The following is an 8,736-nucleotide window of genomic DNA, read 5'->3' as shown; positions in this document are numbered from 1 at the left end:
CCTGTAAAGTACTACGCCTAAACTGGCACGTTCCCAAACACGCGCAATTTTTGATCTCATAGGAACATCTTTGGTCTTCGGTAAACACAAGGAACACTTAGGACAAAACTGGTCTTTAGTGAAATTGAAAGAAACACTAAGACAATCGGGCTGTGAGTGACCCCGTCGAGTCACTCATATACATATCATCTCATACTAGACTAGTGATCCCGCGGACTACATAGTCATAAAAAGGTGGTGATCTCGAGGGACACCCATGTGGGTACGACTCTAATAGATAAAGCTAACAGTACACCCTGTCCATGACATGTAGCATAACATAACATCATAAACATGACATGAATATTAATCATAACATTCTAAATCATGAGGTTAATATTTCATGCATTAACATCAACATCATCAAATATCATCATCAACATAACTCAGTCATAACTATCAGTCATCATAAACATAAACTCACTATGCATCTTAGCTACATCAATGCATAATGAAAAATTACATGCAAGCTCTTACTTCAGTTCAAAGGTTAAGGTTTAGTAGGAGAATCTCTTACCTTGAGATTAGCTTAATCCAAAAATATTCCTAACAACAAGGTCAAACTTCCCAAGAAAAATCCTAAATAGTAAGGGTAAAATACTGAGATAATAAATTTATGGTTGCTTAAAGACCAAAAATCTATTTAATTCAACTTACCCAAATTTAAGATTGAATCCAATTTACCCTTGGTTGGGAAGATTCCACAGCTCAAACTTCCAGTTAAATCTAACCAAATTAATCCAAAAATAATTATTTAGGGTCTAAAACAATCGTCTAAAGAGTATTAACATTCACCTATAAAATTTAGCAACCAGATCTTTGTCATAGATATACAAATGTATATCAACAACTTCACAACTAGTGTTTTTAAATCATACAAAAACCAAAGTTACAACTCTAAATGAACTTCAAATGAATAACAAATAGAAAAATTACCTTATCAAGTGTCTTTTCGATTGCTTTATTACTCAACTTCTCACTTCGACCTTTCTTAACAATGTTATCACAAAAGGTAACAAGCAATTATGCACGGAAGTTACAACACTAAATGAACTTCAAATGAATAATAAACAAGGGCTACTTAAGAAAGAAGACTCTATTCATCATTCAATACCTGTACTTCACCCTACTATTTGTATCTACACCAGAGGCTCTAGCCTAAGACATTTGTGTTTTTTGTCCTTTTTTTTTCTTTCTAGTGGGGGAGAAAAGGACTCCTTTCTGTCTATGGTCTCTACAAGAAACTTGGGTTTTAACGACGCAAAATTTGCATCATAAAGAGTTTCAACGACACAATTATTGCGTCATTTAAGCCCCTGTCAAGAAACGCTATTTAACGACACTTCAAAAAAAAGTGTCATTAAATATGCTTAGATGACACCAAGATTGTGTCATTAATACTGTTACCTTGACGCAATAAAGATGTCACTATTATCTATAACTCGACACCAATATATTGTCATGAATACCTTTATATTGACATGTGTCACTGTTATCTATAACTCGACACCAATACAATTTTATTAATACCCTTATATTGACGCCTTAAATGTGTCACAGTTATCGATAACTCGACATAAACAAAATGTCATTTTTTCATTATTGATGACACTTATTTCATGTCATGTTTAAATGTTTCATTTCACTTAATTCTTGTCAAGAAATATGCTATCACGACACTGGTCCTGTTTCATAAATGCTTATATATCAACACTTGTTTAGTGGAGTTATTTTTCAATTCACAACACATATTTTTCCGTCATATATTTACTTATTTCGACATTTTACTGCGGTAAAAAATAAAATACATGATTCAACATTATGCACATATGCTTAGAAATTTTTTTATATTGATATTAAAAAATATAAATTACATTGTCAGTAAACATTTTTACAGTAATCCAAAAGATAAATTAATTGTAATATTACATGTATACATGTGTGACCTAATCTAATCAAACTGACGTATAAATGGACTTGATCGATACCATGGTTCATAGATTCTTCAACTACCTGCAAATTTGAAGAAAATGGACCTTAGTCAACATTTATTACAGAAAATGCATAAACATTAAGTATATGCCAAATGAATTTCACTTCTTAATAAGCAGACAAATGAAACTTTTCAAAATAAGGCAAGGTTCATATAGCCAAGGTTCTTAATAACCTATAAGGAAGGCAAAAGATAAATAAAAACACCAACTAAATAAGCATAAGCATAGTGTTGCAAATGTAAGTTTTGATCCAATCATTACAGACCTAGCAATATTCTAGTTTACATCAAGTTGAAACTTAAACCTAAACTTAACCCTTCCCCCAAACAACCCCTAGTTTCACTACAAGAAAATGGAGCATTCCCGACGCCGAAAAGCACGTCGGCATCAAGCACGTCGAGAATAAGGGCTTTTCCGACGCCGTCAACAACGCGTCGGGAGATGCGTCGGGAAAACAATCTTTCCCGACGCACCACGAAGGCGTCGAGAGAATACGTCGGGAAAAGGGTAAATTAATTTTAAAAAACGAACTATTCCCGACGCCGTGAACAGTGCGTCGGGAGCGGCGTCGGGAATAGGGGTTTTTCCCGACGCCGCATGAAATGTCGGGAAAAGGGTTTAATGAGCGTCGGGAATTCCCCTTTTCCCGACGCATTTTGAGGGATTTCCCGACGCCACTTCACGGCGTCGGGAAATCCCCTTTAAATTCGTTTCAGTTCTGTAAATTACAAAACCGAAACCGAGAGGAGAAAAGAAAGGAGAAGAAGTCGTCGCGATTTCTGCTGTTGTTCCGCTGCCGTCCGTCGCCGCCCTCCCTGGCCGTTGTCCCTCGCTGCCGTCTGCCACTTTAGGTAAGTGAAATATGAAAATTTATTTAGTTTAAGTTTATGTTTTAAGGTTTTTTCTGATGAAAATTAGTTTAGGGTTTTTTTTTTTTTTATGAAAATTAGTTTAGATTAACAACGTTGTTCTGCCGTTGTTCCGCCGCCGTCCATCTCTGTGTTTTGGCATAATTAACTTTCTATTACTATACATTTGAGTTATGAAAGCGAAAAGAAAATGATTTTTAAAAAAATTGATCTTGTTTTTAAAAACTTGATTTGAAATGAGTGTTTGTTTAAGAATTGGGAAAATCATAATTTAAAATTGAAAATTTGAAAACAATGAAAACCATTGTGAAATGGACCATTGCTTTTCATGAAAACCTATAGAACAAAAATATTGTTTAATATTCTACAAAATGGCATGATAAGGAATTAGGTAAAATTTAGAGATTGAGTAAAAATAAAATAGAATAAAATAAACAAAAGAATGAATAGAAATTGAAGCAAGAAAAAAAAAAGAAAAAACTCCATTAAAATTTTTAAATTAAACTGATTTATGCCATTAAAATTTGATTAAGCATTCAAAAACTCAAACATAAATAACATAAGAGATCAAAATAAACATAAATTGATAACATGTACATAATAATAACTGTGGTATGTAATTAGTTTTTAATAATATATAACAGAATAAAAGTTGTGTTATTAAAGTTCTGTTATTTAATTAAAACTAATTAAAAGCCACCCTATATTAATTAGTTTTTATAATTTATTCGTGATAGATTTTATTTTACAAACCTTTTAACTGGTTTCAGATTAAATTGAATCTTCATGTATTAATTTAAATATCTTTTTATAAACTTATAATTGAATGTATCCACACTATTTTTATATCCATGTTATGTCCATTCTTTCTATCATCGAATCTTTTGTTGTTTTTGTGGTAGTAGGATAGATTAATTAATTATTATGAAATGGAATTACTACTTATCTGGGGAGATGGAGGTTTAAGTTAAATTGAAAAGAGATTGAATTACAAGCTAAACTTCAAGAAGCTTTGGAACGGATTGAAGTACAAGATAGAAATCACCAAGCATTAGCTTCACAAGTGGAAAGTATGAAAAAGATGATAGAAGAATTTACTCGTGCACAACAGGGACTACCACATGATCCCTAACTCTGCGGTACGTATATGTCTCTATTATTCTTAAGTTTTTGCAAATATATGATTATGTACTAAATTTAGTTATTTTTATATCATTTTTAGGACCGAAGGTGTAGAATGACGCGCATACGAACCTCGTTGGAAGACTTTTTCTTATGTTTATGTTTTTTCTATTTTGAGAACTATATTTATTGTAGTGAACTTATTCGTATTATTAATTTTAATTCTATTTTTTTAATTTGTGTTTGTATATTTCTTAATTTATTTTAACTTATATTCAATTTGTTTTAATTTAATCCAAAACGTCAGAATTTTTTTTCAACAATCTGAACATCATTGTGAATGTTTAAGCGAAATATTATAAGGAAAAAAGTAGAAACAAAATATTAAAAAAATATATAAAAAGGAATTCCCGATGTAAAGAAAACGTCGGGAAAGAGTATTTTCCGACGCCGGGAGGTGCGCCGGCATAGCTTGCGTCGGGAATGCCTCTTTCCCGACGCAGGCTATGCCGACGCTTAGTAGGCGTCGGGAGAGGCTTTCCCGACGCCGCGTTGGTATGGCGTCGGGAAAGCCTCTCCCGACGCATTTCTCCCGACGTTCTTCCCGACGCTGTTTTGTACGTCGGGAAAGGTTATTCCGACGTACTTTTCATTTTTGCCGACGTTTTTTGGCGTCGGGAGTACCCCCGTCTCTTGTAGTGTTTTCATTCCTTGAAAACTTGAGAACTTCAATTCTCCCAATCTACTTTTTTTTTTAAATGAATATTGGTAAGACCACCATGGGGTTCATCTCCTCACAAGTCAAAAAATCCATTGGCTAGCTTGGAACAAACTGTGCACCTCTAAAGATTGTGGTGGCCCATTTACAATCCATAACTATCTTTTGGGGTGTTTTAGTGTTTTAAATGGACATTAAAGATACTTTTCTTTTTTAAAAATCGTCATTAGAGATACTTAAATCGAATACTCAGAAAACAAAACACCTACGCTTATTATAACAACACAACGCAAAGTATATATGACAAACAAAACACCTACACTACAAATAAAACTTTACAAACAAACAAAGTCACGATGTTTATAACAGAACAAAGTATCAAGTTCCTAAGTACATGTCAATATGAATGTATTATTCTATTTATTCTCCTCTTGAACCTTTTGTAATTATCAAAAAATAATAAGAAAAGAAATATCGTTCGTTTTTCTCTAGGTACTCGGATTTTCACGTCATTCGGTGTTTTCGTTGATTTATCGCTTTCAATAATTATACAAAACAAGCCTTCAACGTTAAAAAAGGCAAGACAATACTTAGCATGATGCCTTCCAACTGCAACATATAATGAGAAAGTGAAATAGACAAACACACCTCCATTAGAATGAAATTTCGGAAAAGCTATGTGCTGTAACGTTAAAACTGGTGATCCCACAAGAACTAGCGAAGCAACATCAAACTTGCAGTAAAAATAATTAGGAAAATGATAATGAAACATAAACAAAAAGTGAGTTGCAAAATTAGTTAATCATTTTTCTCATATTTACCATCGGATTATGGGGTAAAATTAGAGCTCGAAGTGAAAGAGTGGCATCTGAACATAAATGAAACAGACAGTAAACCTGGAAAGGAACTCATAGTGAAAACTAAGATTTAAGAAAATAATAACAATGAAGAAAAAAACATGGGAAACAACACACACCTTGAATTAAAATGTTTAACGAGAAAGCCAGTAACTGACATATATGTATCTCCAGTCATCTTCATATTTTTCTACTGAACAAGATTTAAGACTCAACTCGTCTTTTTCTTGGAGTAATTTGGATTCAACATCAGGATTTATGCTAGAACAAGTTGTGGCTAATCTTTCTTTGTATTGAATGAATTTCTATGGGAAGTTGAATTGTTGGTTGGCATATCAGTAGAAAGCCACTTGAAGAAAATTGATGTGGCAAATTCAGAGGGCTCGCAACTAACTTTGGCATTATGGTGTAAACAAACATTTGCTATTTTCTCCGGCTTCCTATGCTTCTATAGTTATATAATTGTCCAATAAAGAATATAAGAAAGTTAAACAAGCCACTAATTCATTTTACGTGATTTTGTAGCATTACAAGTTCACATCGAAAGGAAATTGTAAGGAGTAAGTACACGAGGAATTATGCTAGCTAGTGCTTGAAATTAAGTACTGAGTTTAATTCTATTTGGCAAACTCCAGTTTGGCTACTACATCACTGGTAACAATTGATATACCATGATCTCCTTTGAAGTAATAGGTTGGAATTATCTTTACTTCTGTTGTAATTGGAGTTTCAAGTAATAGGTCCTTTCATAAGCAGAGATTGCTCGAACTTGGTCCCGTCAAACTTCAAAAGATCATGTATCATATTGATTCTTTAGACATAATTAAAAGACAATTAAATCTTTGGATGCGATTGGAAACCTACAATTCAATATGCATATATGGAATTTCAGTACACACTTTAGTAATCCTTTTAAATTTGCCAACCATCATATAGAAATTTTAATCCTCAAACCAAAGTACTAATCACTAAATTAAAACATCATAAACAAATGTAAAAGAAATCGTTATGTGTCGTAAGATGGATCAGATAAAAAGTGTTGCAAAACACCAGCAAAGTATACTCGGCGTCGAGCGTTTAAGGAAAGTATCGTCACTTCCATCTTCAGAGACAACATTAGATTAAAAGCAATTGAATGCTAGAATTTCAAGTCAATTACTTGAAAAAATTTAGATATAAAGTCAAGATGAAAGAAAAAAATTCAATATTAAAATGAAGAAAAATCAGAAAATTCAAGTCGAAGAAGATGAATCAGACGGAATGTGATAAAAACACCAGCATAGTATAATTAGCGTCGATCACTTGGGGAAAGTATCATCACATCCAACTTCATTCCAACGCAATACAAAAATACATCTTAAACAAACTTCAATAAGTATCAGTAAAAGAATTATAAATGGAGGAAAAAAAACCCATTAAAGGTAAAGAAACATGGATCAGACAAAAGCGTGATAAACACACAACAACATAGTATAAACAGCAACGGTTTTAGTTAGTCTTCAGATTTACACGGATGGTTAATTTGCGTTTTTGCGAGAGAGAGAGAGGGGGAATTAAAAGCTTATAATGTTATTTTAATTGTGAGAGAAAGGGAATTTAACAATTTGGTAGAATATAAAAGTTTTTTATTTGGAAAATTTTTTAATGACACCAAAATTATATCGTTAATTAATGAAGAAAAAATTGTGTCAAGAAAAATTATCATTGTGTCAAGAAATAATCTACTTTTATTTTCAACAATACAATTTACCTCACCTCACTCCTTTATTTTCAATGACACAATGTCTTGATTAATAGTATCATTAAAAGCTATTTTTCTAGTAGTGTGTAACTACTTGAGTTTGCTTTTTTTTTTTTTTTTTTGTTGTCTTTGCATCTACACCGTGGAAAAATCCCTAGTGTCAAATGTTTACAACTTAATGCTAATAGAATAATGAAAAAAAAATCCAATAAGCAAAATGCAAACTTTTTTTTTTGAACGGAAGTTAAAGGAAGAAAAATTCATTCCCATCTAGATGAATATAATAGATGGAAACCTCAGCAAGCATTAGTAAAAAAAGGGCTACGATGACAGTTAAATGTTGTCATTAAAAGTTTTTATGACAATTTTTGCAGTCATGGAAAGTATTTTATGACAGTTCTCCAAAATTGTCACGAAATGTGGTTTTTTATGACATAGAATAAATGTCACGAATTCAATATTTTAAGACGGATTATAACTGTCATTATTTATTTTTTATGACAGTTAATATCTATCATTGTTTATATTTTATGACATCGAATAACTGTCATTGTTTACATTTCATGACAACGAATAACTATCATTGTTAATATTGTATAACAGATATTAAATGTCATTATTTATCTTTTATGACACTTATTAACTGTCATCATTCCACTTTCCATGACATTAATTAACTGTCAATAAAACTTTTTCGATGACAGTTTTTTTTTACATTTAAATGTCATAATTTTGTTTTTAGTCACTCTTTTTCTTGCATTATTTTTTATTCAATCTTGTTTTTCATGTTGCCCTGCCATTACACATACCATTACACAGACCAATACAATCACATATGGAAAAAATGGTGAACACTTTAATATAAAGAAACATACACTTTATAACATCGCTTTAAGTGTTGGTACATATATGGTTTGTTACGAACAAGCTATTTAAATAACTACATTAAAACCAGAAATTTTCCTACCAAACCTACAAAAATGCCTATACATCAATGAATTGCCGCAAATATGGCTTTACTGCTCCAATGGATTTTGGCAAAACCTAGTAAGAAAATAAAAGGAAATAAAATTGATTCAACAATACAGCACATTCACTTCAACGTCAAAGGATAGACCTTTAGTATTTATAAGAGGGTTGTGTTATTGATAATATTGATTTGTTATAAACAATAAATACCTTAACTCCATGCTTTGTCCATCCTAGATGGGTCTGAAAAGTTGCAAGTTAATGTAATCCATCTTCAGGTAATCTACACATATAAACATTATACAACCACAGAAACACACAAGTTAATTTTTTAATATTCATACCCCCAACCATTCTTTGTCGGATATCACTTATAAATGAATTTTAAATATTGGATTCTTCTTTTAAGAAAAAAAAGAAAAAAAGA

The 8,736-nt window shown here is 31.9% G+C and overlaps 1 long non-coding RNA gene and 1 other non-coding gene across 2 annotated transcripts; one reads left to right on the top strand and one right to left on the bottom strand.

Moving 5' to 3' along the window:
• The first annotated feature begins 2,768 nt into the window (after positions 1-2,768).
• On the top strand, positions 2,769-4,257 carry LOC127144521 (uncharacterized). The gene is made up of 3 exons (XR_007816308.1): positions 2,769-2,884; positions 3,808-4,041; positions 4,125-4,257. It is a non-coding gene; the product is annotated as an uncharacterized LOC127144521 (long non-coding RNA).
• Positions 4,258-6,845: 2,588 nt separating this feature from the next.
• On the bottom strand, positions 6,846-6,926 carry LOC127145036 (small nucleolar RNA Z103). The gene has a single exon (XR_007816816.1). It is a non-coding gene; the product is annotated as a small nucleolar RNA Z103 (small nucleolar RNA).
• Between the last annotated feature and the right edge of the window lie 1,810 nt (positions 6,927-8,736).

The sequence above is a fragment of the Cucumis melo genome, chromosome 12 (assembly GCF_025177605.1).
Source record: "Cucumis melo cultivar AY chromosome 12, USDA_Cmelo_AY_1.0, whole genome shotgun sequence".
NCBI lineage: Eukaryota > Viridiplantae > Streptophyta > Magnoliopsida > Cucurbitales > Cucurbitaceae > Cucumis > Cucumis melo.
This window is presented reverse-complemented; position numbering and strand designations above follow the sequence as displayed.